General features: G+C 41.3%; 1 protein-coding gene across 3 annotated transcripts in view; it reads left to right on the top strand.

The window, feature by feature from the left end:
* LOC122802711 (cohesin subunit SA-2-like) overlaps window positions 1-10,094 on the top strand; it is a 1,740,876-nt gene extending 1,730,782 nt beyond the window's left edge. For all 3 annotated transcript variants that reach the window (XM_044072465.1, XM_044072464.1, XM_044072463.1), the window contains one exon: window positions 9,695-10,094. The gene's annotated coding sequence lies outside the window, so the exon portion shown is untranslated. The remainder of the gene's footprint in view (window positions 1-9,694) is intronic.
* Window positions 10,095-15,259: the final 5,165 nt, after the last annotated feature.

The following is a 15,259-nucleotide window of genomic DNA, read 5'->3' as shown; positions in this document are numbered from 1 at the left end:
TTCTGTGAACTGGCTTGGCCAATACACAAGCTCGCGCCAGCCAAAAAACTCTCGAGCTAAGTCCTACCCTTAGTGCCCCTCTCCTTCTTTCTTCAGATCTCGTTTGCCGCATACTTCTCAAGATGTGCCAAGCCAGCTTTCAGCTAAATAGTAAATCTTTTCAGATATATATCTTACTGAATACATTTCTAGTCCTTCCCTCTTAGCAGTTAATAGTCCTCTTTACTGCTATACTTCGTGCGTGAGTTTTTCTTCCCTTTTTCCTACCTTTTGGTATTCTTAGTACCATTATTGGTACAGGACCCTCCCTTACCCTTGTGGTAATTGCTTTCACCATTGTTGGTATTTCCCCCTTCTGCCTTTCTTTAAAAAAAAAGGGTAAATTCTTTCGTTTTGTATGTGTGTTTATCTTTAGAATAACTTGTTGTTTAGTAAAAATTGTGACTGCATTGTTATACAATTTCTGTCTGTTTATTCAGAATCGTGACACAATGTCTGACAAGAAAAGAATGACCAGGTTCAAGCAGTGTGACAAATGTGAGCAAAAGATGCCCAACTCTGATGGGCTTCTTTTGTGTGTCTACTGTCTCGGAGTTCTTCACCTCCGGATACAACCGCCATGCGACATTTGTAAAAATTTTAGCTCTCGCACTTTGGCAGAGCAGAAAAATAAATTAATCCTGAAGGGATTACTAAAAACTCCCTTTTCGGAGGCCCTTTCTGAGGCGGAGGTCTCAACACCTGCCAGAAAAGAGAAGAAAAAAAGAAGATATTTAGTTCCGACGTCTCCAAGTTCCAAGGAACTGAAATCTTCTCAGACAGATTCTGAACTGACACCAAAATTACCAAAAGTGTCTGCTCGACTGTTACAGCACCAGAGTCTATAACTCTTTCTACAGTGCCGAAGGCAATAACACCTACCCCAGAACTGACAACATTGATACCTGCTTCATACCGATAGTTACTTCAGTACCAGACACAATTTCGGCACCTACAATGATTTCTCTCATGGCTCCATCCTCCTTGGTGCTGACAACTGAAATTTTGCCCAGGACCAAATATTCACCTGCAATCTACCCCTTTTTTGGACAGCAATATAGTCCTGTTCACGAGAGACTTGACTCTCCTTCCGGAGTATCTACACGTTCCACCAGGAGTGTTTCTGAAATCGATGTAGTGAGGCTTGTCAATCAGCTCTTAGTAGCCAGAAGAATTCCAACCCCTACCAATACTTCCCTCCCACCTGGAGCAGAAGGTTTTTCTGCGCAGTCTCTGACATATCCTCCTTCAACCTCTTCTCAGGCTTTGGAGCCCTCGGGTACCAATGTCTATCCTGGTGCCTATGTCTTTGGTTCCTGTGATGTTACCTTCCACAGTTCTGGAGCCTGCCCTCTGGACTTCTCTCCTCTGGAGCCGATCCACCCTCAGGACCGTGACTGGTCTGTCGGCACCATGACCCCTAGTTCAGTGACAATTTTCTCTATGGTGCCGTATATGGTTCCAGTTGTTTCTGCAGCTGCTAGTCCTCTCGGGGCTCGTATCCTGGAAGCGGGCTCATTGGAGTGGGGTGTCACCCAGGTCCTGAGGTTGTCCCTCTCGGTTCTGGACTCCCATCCCTCTTCGGGTGGGCCTGCCTTCTAGGTGATGGAGAGAGTTCTTGCTTCAGCAAGCATGCAGTTGACACCTCCAGTGTTGGAACCCGACCTTTCCCTTTCCTCTGGCATGCAGCTGACCCAGCCCACTAGTCATGGACTGCGAGCATGGGTGCAGCAAGAAACCCTGCTCCAGGGCATCCGCTCTTCGGAGTCCTCAGAAGACTGCACTGAGGAGCCACCCCAAAAGAGAACATGCAGGAGGAAGCATGTCAGTTAGGAATCTGTCACCAAAGATACAGATTTCGATGAGAGAGAAGGGTCCCCATGGTCACCCCCTGAAGATGTCTCATTCGGAGATATAGTGGAGATCCTGAAATAGAGGGGCGACTGGAAGCCCATCAACCATTATACTGAGGAATCCGTACTCTTGCAAGCCTTCTCTGCTTGACCCTCTCCTTCCTGGGTGACCTCACCTGCAGATAGCTGATTATGCTCATCGTGCAGCATGCCTGGAAGACCACTGACAATGTTGAGCCAATTCCCCGGAGGCCTGTTAAATTTCTCTTTTCACCAGAAGACCACCCTCACTGGTCCAGAGGTTTGGCAGTAGATTCCATGGTTATGGTGGCAGCTCCTAAGAAAGAACTTGCAGAAGAAAGTTCAACTGCCCATCCTCTGAACAGGGAGTCCCGGGCGATAGACAAACTAGGGAAGCTGACTTGCGCTTCAGCGACCTTCACCTTATGGTCACTGAATTACATGGCACATTTTACACATCACCAAAGGGACCTGATTACAGAACTTTCAGGTACTTTGGCAGGGGTATTACCTGAAGAGGTGCGCGATAAAGTCACCTCTCAGCTTGCCACCCTGGAGTCAATTTCTAACTCCTCCATATGGCTGATTGCTCATACAACTGCGGGAGCATCCAGAGCAGCCACTTCAGGCAATGTCATGAGACGTCACACCTGGATGCACTTATGTGACTTTGCGGACCCCTTCAAGTCTTCCTTCATCAATGCTGCTGTTGATGAGTCTTCCTTGTTTGGCCCAAAAGATAAGGACACATTAGCCAGGTGTGAGAAGGATGGAAATACCCTATCGGCCATGGGCATATGCTTTTCCACCCCTCAACGATCCTACTCCGGGAGTGGAAAGATGTGATTCAAAAAATTCCAAGGGCCTTTCTGCAACACACGTGGCATGCAGTCTCCCCTGGGCAGAGGGGGGAACTCATCAGGAAGACGCCCTTACCATGGCAGAGGGGGCCCATGAAACCAGGGCTTCAGAGATTCCTTCTCTGGTCAACCCTATCAGGGCTTCTGAAGAGCGGCCAATTGCTTACCTCTGGAAGCAGCTGGAGGACATTTCTCTCTGCACCACTTAGCTTGGCAATCGATAACATTAGACTCATGTGTGCAGAGGATAATGACCAGAGGTTACCATATCCCCTTCGATCTTTACCCCAGACCTCTAAGGCGAATCCCTGATGTTCCACCCAGTCAGAAGAATACAGCAACACTAGAAGTTCTAAAACTGCAAAGAAAAAGAGTCATACAACCCGTCCCACTAGACCAAATAGGATGCAGATTTTACTCAAGGTTCTTTTTAGTGCGAAAAAAGACAGGGGACTTGAGACCAATTTTGGATCTCAGTATACTGAGCAAGTTCATCGGACAAGCAAAATTCCGAATGGTCACGGTTCAGTCCATTCTTCCATTTATGGAGAAGGATGACTGAGTATGCTCTGTAGATCTTCAGGATGCGTATTACCACATAAAAATAGACAAATGATCCAGAAGGTACGTCTGCTTCCGGCTGGGAGCCAGTCATTACCAATTTCGAGTGCTGCCTTTTGGTCTCTCCACAGCCCCTAGGGTGTTCATCAAATGCATGGCAGTAGTAGTAGCTCAACTGAGACTACAAGGATTCTGCATGTGTCCATATCTAGACAATTGGCTCCTTACCGCTCCAACCAGGAATCTACTGCTTCAAGTCATATCGTACACTCAAAATCTGACAGGAAAGCTAGGGATCTCAATAAACACAGAAAAGTCAAAGCTGGTGCTGTATCAAAGCTTAGAGTTTATTGGGGCAATGTTCAACACAATATCCTGCTGAATTGTCTTACCTCATCACAGGCTACTAAGATTTAGATCTCAACTTCAAATAATATTCTCTCAAAATCTTGTGCCAGCTCGACTGGTTCTACAACTCCTGGGCTTGATGGCAGCTACATTCACACTGGTTCCACTAGCAAGATTCCATATGAGGCTGCTCCAATGGCTCCTAGCATCTCAATGATCTCTTTTAACATAACTGATGTCTTACCCAATCCGCATAAACCGATGCAAACAAGATCTGAATTGGTGGATGAAGCCAGAGGAGGAGTTATGGTGTTGTCCTTTTTTCCCCCTTCAACCCAAAGCCACAGTGACCATGGATGCTTCCCTGATGTGGTGGGGGGGCATGTTCAGGGGAAAGACTGTCCAAGGCACTTGGTACCCCTTAGAGGCCAAGCTGCATATCAATGTCCTAGAACTGAGAGCTGTGCTCCTAACATTGCAAGCATTCCAAACAACCCTTCCATCCGGGACAATTGTTATTCAATCAGACAATATGTCAGTAGTCTGGTACATCAACAAGCAAGGAAGAACCAGATCCTACCCATTATGCCAGGAAGCCGTGAGAGTGTGGGAATGGGCAATAGCTTCCAACTGCTTTCTCTTAGCAACAGACATTCCCGGGAACTCCAATCTGATTGCACACAAACTGAGCAGAAACATTTTGATGCCTCACGAGTGATCTCTCAACCCCCTGGTAGCGACACAAATTTTTCGTCGTTGGGGCCAGCCTTGCTGCAACCTCTTTGCTTCCTCCTTGAACCACAAATGCAGCAGATTCTTCGCCCTGCGCCCCCCCAGGGGAAGTCACCGAGAGATGCTCTGTTACATGATTGGCCCCTGGCTCTACTGTATGCCTTCCCCTCTATTCCCCTCATTCCACAGTTCTTGAAGAAAGTGCAGAGGCTGAGAAGCAAGGTAATCCTCATTGCACACCTATTGGCCCAGTCAAGTTTGGTTCCCCTTTCTATGGCCTCACTTGGTTCACTGTCCGTGGACCTTGGATCCAACCCCGGGACTCCTATCTCACCCGCAGGGGCTGGTCCACCCCAACCTTCACAGCCTCAAGGTGACTGCTTGGTATCTCCACATCTGCTGATTGCCAGGCAGATTCACCTGTCTTCCCCAGTGTGAAAGATTCTTCTGGCTTCTCAAAAACCCTCCACCATGAAACTTTATTGCAGCAAATGAGTCAGGTTTGTAATCTGGGCTAAAGAATAAGGACTATACCCATTTTCAATCCCGGCCCATAAGGTCTTAAAATACCTGCTGACTCTACTCCATTCAGGAGCCTCAGCTTTTACTATTACAGTTCACATAGCGGCTATCAGCAATTTTCATGATAGCTTTAACACACAGTAAGACTCTGTCCAGTTCAGTTCTCAGCTAGAGCGTCTTCTGTGTGGAGACATGCGTGAATGGGTGTACCTTCGTTGAAGGTTGTGCGTCAGGGCTGGTAACTTGGCACGTAAAAATCAACTACCAATCATTAGCGGAATGGAGTTCTGCTGTGGCGACCCCTAACCGGGAAAAGCCGAAAGACACAACAACAACATTAATGTCCCACCGTCTTTGCAAAACCTTCATGAAAGGAGTTCTGCACCTGAGACCACCTATTAAAAATCCTACTGAACCTTGGAATTTGACTTTGATCTTACAAACTCTAACTTGTTCACCCTTTGAATCTTCTGCCACGTGTGACATAAAGTTTTCATCTTAGAAAACCTTATTACTGGTAGCCATCACCTCAGCCAGGAGGATATCAAAGTTACAAGCTTTGTGCGTTAATCGCCCTTATTTAATTTTCCATAATGAGAGAGTATCACTTCAAACTAACCCTTCCTTTTTGCCCAAAGTTATCTCAAATTCAAATCACAACCAGTCCATTGATTTACCAGTCTTTTTCCCAACATTTTCTAACAAAGGTGAATAGCGTTTACACCTGTTGAATGTACATAGGCAACTACATTTTTACTTAGATAGAACAAAATCTTTCAGAAAGTCGGACCAGCTGGTCATAGCCTTTTCAGGCCCCAAATTGGGCAAAGCTGTTTCCAACGTCACCTTGTAAAAATAGAGATTGCATTAACTTTGTCTATCAACAGAACAAATTAACTTTACCTACTAGAGTCAAGGCTCACTCCACCAGGTCAGTGTCCAGTTTGGTGGCATTTCATTCCAGAGCCTCTATGGATGACATCTGTGTAGCAGCCACTTGGGCAACCCTCCATACCTTTATCACACATTAGAAATTGGATATGGCCTCCGGGGAAGAGCATCCTTTGACTCAATGATGCTCAGGAATATCCTTCCATAGGGCCTCCCAGGACATAAAGTAGCTGGAGACTCTGTCCCATCAGTACGTAATGAATGAAGATTTACAACATCAAATAAAGAAGTTATGTTCTTACCATAACGTTCCATCTGTGTTGTAGATCTTCATTCATTCCTTACATCCCGACCTCCTACCCCCTTCCCAAGAACTCCTGGGTGATTGTTTTTGGTCCTGACTGCCTGATAGGGCAACTACTTAGATAGTGCCTCTATTCCTGGTGGGCAAACTCAATCTGAAGAAATAAGGAGAGGGGCACTATGGGTAGGACTTAGCTCAAGGGTATTTTGGCCGGCGTGAGTGTGTGTATTGGCCAAGTCGGGAAACCCATCATTAAGGAATGAATGAAGATCTACAGCACAGATTAAATGTTATGGTAAGAACATAATGTCTTTTTTGTACTGTACTGGCCTTTATAGTATGACCACATTTGTGCTGCAACTATCCTCTGTGAATGAGTGAAGTTTCTGACCTTGTGCTACACTTGTACAGAGTGACTATTCTGACTCCTTTGTTACTTGTTGTTGCAGAATATTAATCATTTTGTAAATTTTCTTTACAATGCCAAGTGTTTCATGAACAGATATTTTTCATGATGTATTGCTTTAATGGAGCTTAGACTGTATCAAAAAAAAAAAAAAGCAAAGCCTGTATTGTACTTGCAACGCTACTAGACTTGACTCAAAGATTAAGTTTGTGACCTGAGTATAACAAAAGCTTACATGCTGATGTAAATACTTTAAATTCACTGCATTAAAATTGGAATCCAACAATGTGTTACATTCTACATTAGTACCTAACTTGAATGCTAATGAAAGTCATGGATAAGCACCTTTTTCTGACCAACAGCTGCTTTTGCTGTTAGTAGCAGTCTGAACCGCACAATTTCATCTTTGTGATTTTTGCAATAACGTGTTTCTAATAGTTATAGAAAACACTGGAATATTTTAAGATCTTATGAATATTTACTGGAAAAAATCCCTTCTATTTCTAAATTTATATTCAAGAATTCCTTTAATTTGAGGCATAATGTTATGCTATAAAGAACAAAGAAAAACAAAAGTTATGACTGGTAATAAAAGTACTAGACTATGTTTTAGTTCATTTTGTGAATGTATTAGTAGTGCAAAGTCATTTCTATGTCCGAATACTGGGAAAATATTTAATTTTAATGTATCGGCAATGTTTGAAACAAAGAATTTTGTGCCTTTAGCGAGATTTTTTCTGTACTGGTAAAAGCAATAGTAAACTGAAGGATCGTATATGTGAGCATTTGTCTGGTATATGTAAACATGTTGAAACAAATGCTTTATATAAGCATATATTACAAGTTGACAGTACACATGTTTAGTGTTTTAAAACTAATGTCTGTTAGTATAAGGGATGGGGATGAATTTCTGCAGACAGAGAAAAAAATGGTATAATTGGGTTTGCAGATTTCAAGCTTATTGTCCTCCAGGAGTAAATGGAATGTGCAGTCTAAAGCCTATTTTAAAATCTAGATCCATTCAGTAACTGTTTTATTGTTCAAACTGTATTTTTAAAAGTTTTTTTACCGCTGTTTCTTTAGGATTTCTAGTTCTGTTATGTAATCGTTGTTGTCATTGGTCATGTGATGCACAGAGTGAATGTATTTAAAAGTTGCTGCTCTTACACTCAAACTGTTTAATATAGCTTAGGAGGTACTGTTGTGGGAAAGCTTATATTTAATGAATAAACTTGCTTGTGGTGTCCTTGAGCCATGATGTGTTTGTTGCACTGATTTCTTATGCTCGGGCTCGGCCTTTACCCGTCTTGAGCTACCTGTCTTTGTTGGATGTTGTCCCTTAATAACCTGCCTGTTAGCTAATCATTTCCAATTATGCACATAGTTTTCTGTCTAATTGGTGAACCAGATTGCTAGTCTCACTGTCTTCTGATCTGTGTACCAGATCAGTGACATAAGCATCTGTTGATTTTTAACACCTTCATTTCTATTGAAAAATACATTAATTGCATATGGCAGATTATTCTTTAGGCTCATAAAAGAAATGTTTTTCTCTCATTGTCTCTCCCCTTCTCTGTTTCTCCACAAAGACAAATATGTTAAATACCTCTGTTTCTGTCTCTCTCTTTTTTCTTCTCTGCAAAGATAAGCATGTTAAATGCCTTGATAGCTGCTTCACATCTGATGTGAGGAAACATTATGCAGTGTACTTTTTTTTTCATTTTATTCTGTATGCCCACTTGCAAAGAAATGCAGATTAAATGTTGAGTTCAAAGTTTTCAGTTTCCAAGAAGTTCCTATGTTTCAGAAATGCTGGTGAGTATAGTCATCTCAAGACAGCACTTGTAGAAATGCAGCTGAAGTATGTTAATGGTTCACAAACTATGAAAACAAGTTTTAATCAATAATGTGGGAATGTTATAAAATGCAGAAAATAGACTTTTTCATCAAATTGCTCAGTCTTATTATTGGTCTGCTTTTGCCTGTGGATGCGAAGCTGTACAAGGTCCATTGCAATGCAAAATGTCAGATGCTTACTTCACTAGGCCAGAAACATGAAATGCAGTGACAAAAACAGCTTTTATCGCTAAACCAGTCAAGCTGGAGCCCTATATTCTTACATTGTGCTATATATATGTGTAGCTAGCATACCTCTCAACTGTCCAGATTGTTACCTCATATTTTTGGTCTATTCCTCATAAAATGTGTGGTTTTCTGGCAATTCACTGAGGATTGAAGTCACTAAATAAAGACATACATTTGAATTGCAGACTTCATATCCTTTATAAAATATAGGCTAACACAAATCCTGTTATTCTACCAACTTTCTAAGCTTACAAAAGTAATATTTAAAATCTGTCACGATTTTTGGTCCTTTCTCCCCTCCTTACTGTAGACTTTGTCCAGATTTCTTGTGCTAAGAGGTTGAGAGGTTTGATGTGTAGTGTTCATTAGAGTATTCATTGCCAAGATGAATGCTTGAACTGGCATCAGACAGAAATACTTGCATCAAGATGTGTTACTGAAGCCCGCCTGTCCTGCAGGATCAAACGTCTCACTTACCCATTAGCTTTACTGCTGTTAAAGAAACATTAGCCTTTCTCAGTATGTTCACATATATGACAGCTTGTGTCTCTGCCTCTACATTGGTAGCTTACTGATGGCATTAACTGTAAACATATAATATTTCTGCAGCTAAATATTCAGTTTCAGGACACGTCTTTTTAAAGGTATTTTCTGGGCATCCTTTTCAAAAGTTAAGTCGCAAGCCATGGCAAGCATTGCTTGTCATTCAATAACAATGAAAAATAAAAATATGGAGAGTAAACTTACTGTGTCGTAGTCTCACTGGGTTTAAGTAACATAGACCTTTAGCCATCTACAAAGGCTTTAATGAAAAATCACTGATTCATCCTTAGCTTTCTAATTTTATGCCAGGGTTTGCAGTATCTAGAATCCTGCAGGCAGACCCAGTGCCACAAAAGTTTCTCAGGAAAAAAGTGAGTACTTGCTTAAAAAATTGTCATGTATGATTAAAAAATTATTTATTTTCACCTTTGTGTGTACTCAGAAACTTTATGAATGGTTGCTTTTACATACGAGTCATTAAGTAACTGTTTTTAAAATATGAATTTCATTTTATGTGTATTTTCTGCAGGAAAGCCACAGACAGAGTGACGATGAAATAAGCTGAGAAGCTAAATATTTATTTATGGCTGAACGATGCAGGAAGAAAACTGACTGCGCCAAAAGCAGTACATTATGTCCCGTGTTTGGTGGGGAGGGGGATTTTGTATCAGGGATGCTGATTTTTCTATCAGAGACATTTTCTCAAGATACTCTCTTTTGTATTTAAGTATGTATTTGCAACATTATGTACAGCTTTACTATAAGCCACTTTACGTTCAGATTAAAGCACTTTTGTATATAATTTCTACACATTTTTTTCCGCAAAAGAGCTCAACTTCTGACAAAGGGGTTATATACCCAAAAGCTTTCATTACTGTTTGTAACATATATTTCAGTACAATAAAATAAATAATATACATTTTTTGAAATTTTTGTGTAGAGTTGTCAGTTTGATTATTTTGGCATGCTTTTGACCTACGTTAGACATTCTCACCACATACTGATACATCTTCTCTCAGTATCTACAACTTGATGGCCAGATCTGATCCAGTTTAAATGTGCATTCATTAACTTGGGCCTACGTTTTCCCACATGACCAACATATGCCTCTCACAAAAATAATATAGGTAGCAATTTACCATCATCAACTGCTTCTTGCCTTTATATGTATTTAGGCAAAAATATTTAGTCCCAATCTACTGGAATAGTTCAAGATGCCTGGAGAGGACAAGCTCTTTAGCATAGACAGTGAACAATTGGTTTGACTTTGGCTGCATTAGAGGCCCAATCACTGAAGTAGCCTTCTGGGAAGGGAGCAGTCAAGGTTGGCTTTACCTATTGCAGGTTTGGCTTTACCTATTCCAGTGGAAAATTTGGTTTAAATCCTACCACAGGAGTGACACTTGGAGAAATGCTGAATCCTTTGTTCAAACATACAAGAACCCCAGAACATGAGTATGAAATTCCTGCACCTCTCCTGCCAGCTGAGAAGGATAGTGCTCTTAAGAGTATCAAAAGTATCATTACCTCCTGCAGACATGCAGATTGACAGCCACTTTTCCACCTCTCACTTCTCCCTCCTGATGTGTTCTTTTTCAGAAGAAGAGAGAAATGAATGACAGCGCAGTGGTGCAGTGGTAGCATTGTTGCCTCACAGCAACAGGTTCTCCAGTTCAGTTCTTGGCTGGAGTGCCTTCTGTGCGGAGTGTACATGTCCTGCCTGTGTGTGTGAGTTTCCTCCATGTGCTGCGGTTTCCTCCCACATAACAAAGACATGCATCTGGAGTGTTTCTCCCTGGGCCTCTACTGAAAATTGGCTTGGTTCCAAGTAAGACTTTCCTAGTAAACAAATCTTAAATAAATAAATACATTTGTATGCCTGGGTTAAGGGTCATGGGGTTGGTGCTTGGGGAGGAATGCCTGTGGCAGTGTTTTGTTTGCAGTCTTTTATAGGTGTAATAATAATATGTAAAAATACACAGTTGTTGGAGAACTAAGGGTCTCTCTGAACCAAAGGCAAAAAGTCCAATACAGCAATTTAGCAATACAGAGAGAACACACCACAGCCACTTGTGAGCAAAAACTTCTTTGCTCTCAAGTGGCCGTGGTGTGTTTTCTCTGTATTGCTACATTGCTGTAATGATAATATGGTTCTAGTGTGCCTTTCCATGTAATAAGGGATTTTATAGTTCGTAATGTTGGAAAACTTAAATGCATTGTGGCTAATCCCTGAATACCACCTCCTCCGCGACAAGGATGCTATAAAGTGTAATTGGTGCACTGCATACTGTTGGCTTTCTCATTAGGTTCACTTGCCATGCTCATACCATTTGACTACTAGATTAAATACTTTCTGGAAAAATCATGAATGTTGACTCACACCCGAGCACTCATTCATAGCATTATGAGGAAATGTCATGTTCTTGAGATAAGAAGATAATTTGTCTGATTTCACTTACAGAGAAATGAGCATGTGAATTTTGTAAGAAAGGATTCCAGAATGGTTATTCAGCAGAGTATCAAGGACAAAGGAAAAAAGGGGTAACAATACTGATTACAGGAGGGGCTCCAGCAGTGCTAGAGGAGGACAAGAGAGACAACAAGGGTAGATTTGTGGTAATAAGGGTTATGGGCAGGGAAGGAGGATTACATTGGCATGTATTTGTAGTCCACCTAAAACTACTATTAAGGATCCAAAGATAATTATGGAGAGGTAATTAGCTTCCAAAATGTTGTATTATTCATGGTTGGGGATTAGAACCTGATATGCAATAACAAAGATGTATCAGGGGACCTAGAAGGGAAAATGTAATAGAAGAAAGTAGATTTCTGAAGAACTATACGAGAATATTTGACAGGGAAGTTATAAAATTGCTAACAAGAACCCAGATAGAATTTATATATTGTTCTTCAAGGTACAATAACTTTGCTATAATGGACACAAACTATGTTTCACTAAAGCATTGGCATTTAATTGACAGTTTTCAAACAGATACAATAACTATTTCACACCATGCACCAATAAATGCTAAAATAAAGATGCAGAGTAATAAAAATGAGACATTGGTAATTTCCTACTTCCCTATTAAAAAAGAGGATTTTAAAGAATGGGTAGTGAAAACATTGCTATGGAATTTGCAAACGTCTTCAGAAGGGATAGTGAAGGAGTGGAATAAAAATTAAGAGTAAATTTAAAATATGCTAGAAATGAGAGAGAATGAACTAAGGAAAAGAGGCAGTAGAAATTATATAGATGGATTATTAAATGTTAAAGTATTGCAGATGAAGTGTAATTTTGCAAAACAGAAAGAGGAGCAATTGTGTAGTACCTCAGGAAAAACAGGGGTGTATTTGGATAATATGCAAGAGTGCAAAAAGTTTTATCATAATGACTTAGGGAACAGAAATTAGAAAGGGGTATTGATAAGCTAAGGGAGCCTATGATAAGGAAAATAACCAGAGACCCTACAGACGTATTAGGTATTTCGGAAATTCTGTGAAAATCTTTATAAAGCAGAGGAATGGGGTAACCAAGAAGAAACATTTATGGAAGGCTTAAAGGACAACAATGGAATTCTATTATTAAATGCTCACCTTCCCTGTCCTTTTTCTCCCTATTTTTTGTCCCTCCTATGAATAAACAACAATACAGCATTTAAAATATTTTAAATTGGCTTTCTGTCTCCACTAGAACAGTACCTTACTCTACTGTGGTGGTTTCACTTTCAAAAAACGTTTATCCCGCCCTAAAAAAGTCTCCAATTCATGATGTCATCAAGACCACTGAATACAGGTAGTTTTCTGGCCAATTCCCTCCCCAAACTGACATCACCACGACTGTCCTAAACACCCACTCTTGCTATGATGCCACAGCACCCTGGTCCTTCCCCTACCCATACAGAAAGTAAAACTAGAACAAGGAAGCAGTGCATGAGTCAAGTTGACTACTGTGAGCTGTCAGTCACAGCAGGTAACAGCTCAAATTCCCCTTAGCTCTTTGACAACTAGGGACATTAGATGTGAAGGGGGATGGGAGATGAGTGAAACTAGTACAATTCAAGCTTTAGAAAAAAAAACCCTGCAATTTAGCTATTCTAAAAAGAAGTAGCAGTAAAAAGCACTTTGAACATCTGTTCTGTGGCATTTACACTGTTTGTGTTTTAAGTAGTCATTGAGTGCTTGAAATGTTACTTAAAACTAACTGACTGAAAGACAGCAGTATATGCATGTAAAATCAATGCAGTGACAAGAGCTTTAGGAAGAAAGAGGCCTGCATGATGTAACTTTTTACAGATGAGCACTGCATTGTGGGATCTCTAGAGGCAGACTAAACAATCAGAATTACTTCAAAATGCCAGACCCCATATGGTCAGACTCAGAAATTACATATAAAAATATTTAAAAACATGTAAATAGTCCCAGAGTGATGTTAAAATGTAAGAGACATCAAACCATGGTGAAATAAACATGTTTTTTGAGTTTGTGGGTGTGTTCTCCTACATGTGAATAATTGTATCAGAAGAACCTACCAGAAATTAGGGCTCCTGTACAGAAACAAGACGTTTCTCACCACTGAAGCCAAGATACTCTCTCTCATGCTTACCTCCTACCCAGTCTAATGTAAAACTCCAAAATTCTCACAAATCTCAACTCCTCTCAACTGGCAAAACTAGAGTCTACTTACAACAAGGTAGCTAGATTTGCTGCCCAACAAACTTATAAATCCCATCACTGTCTCTCTCTAAAACACCTAAACTGGCTCAAACTACCCCACCTGCTTCTCCTCTCTCAGATCCAGATCATCCACTCTATCCTATTCCAGCCTTCCTATTGTCCGGCTCTATCCTCCCCATCTCCCACTATTCTCCTATTAAACCTCTTCGGAGCTCTACCCAAGACCTACTACATATCTATAAACCCAAGACCAAATCCTGGGGCAACATATATCATTACTATCCTTCTATTGCTTGGAATAAACACCCCACTTGAAATCAGGACCCTCATACATCTTAAACAATTTAAGACAGCCACCAAAGTGTATTTTAAATGTCACTGGACTTGCCACTGTACTCACCCTCCCTGAACCTTTCTCTCCATCCAAATGACAATCAACCACATACTCTCTACTTTCCCTCTCACAAGCCCACTCTATCCTTTCCTTAACTAATCTGTTAATGCCTTTTAGTAACATTCAGTAGTACATGTCCTGCCTAACTGCAACTTTTAATATGATGTTCTTCGTGTTTCACTGTTGCAGTCATCACCTGTGGGTTATCCCTGCTGTGGTACCCCTCGGCCGGCCCAAATACCAGAGTCAATGTTTTTCTTCATCGGCTGCTGTCGCTTGATGACTGACATCAGGTCATCAGTGATATAAAGCAAGGCAGCTGACAGCATTACATCAGTCTTTCTTGCTATGAAGCCCGTAGCAGAAGCACTTCACAAGTGTGCCAGTCGGTCACTACGAGAGCTCAAATTTCAGCTGAAAATGTCTAAAGCTAAGTACCTTGTTGGGGATCCTTTTTTCTTGCACTAACCAATGTCTGAAAAAGTTAAGAACTGTCTCACCTGTGGAAAGCAGATCCCACACCGAGACTTCCATTCATACTGCGTCACTTGTTTAGGCCCAAACCATGACATTCCCCATTGCCGGTTCTGTCCCTCTTTAACAAGAGAAACATTCATCGTGCAGCTCTTATTGTAGACAGGTATTTTCATCTTCCATCTTCGCATTGCAAAATGGTGTCCATCAGTCAGCAATCCATAGACATTCCAAAAAATGTAGAGATAAAGATAGAAACAGACTACACAAGGCTAAGCCTTCTGACGCTACCGGTAAGCAGGTCGTCAGTTCTCCGGAATTCAGTGAGGCGCTCTCGCAGCCCCTGATGCCCAATACAATATCTATGAAGGCTTCTACCGAGACCCTTTCGGAGTCCAGTATGCCACAGAAATCTTCTTCATCTTCCGAGCCTTTGGTTGTCTCTGCCTCAGTTAGGTCCGGAGCCTTGATGCAGGCACTGGCTTCCGAGGAGACCTCTCGCACTATGATTCTAGACAAAAAAATTACATCCTCTCATCCGACTACCATTTC

This window comes from Protopterus annectens, chromosome 5.part0 (genome assembly GCF_019279795.1).
Source record: "Protopterus annectens isolate FY-2018-M chromosome 5.part0, PAN1.0, whole genome shotgun sequence".
Taxonomy (NCBI): Eukaryota; Metazoa; Chordata; order Ceratodontiformes; family Protopteridae; genus Protopterus; species Protopterus annectens.
The sequence above is the reverse complement of the archived record's forward strand: the minus strand, read 5'-3'. Positions and strand labels throughout refer to the sequence as shown.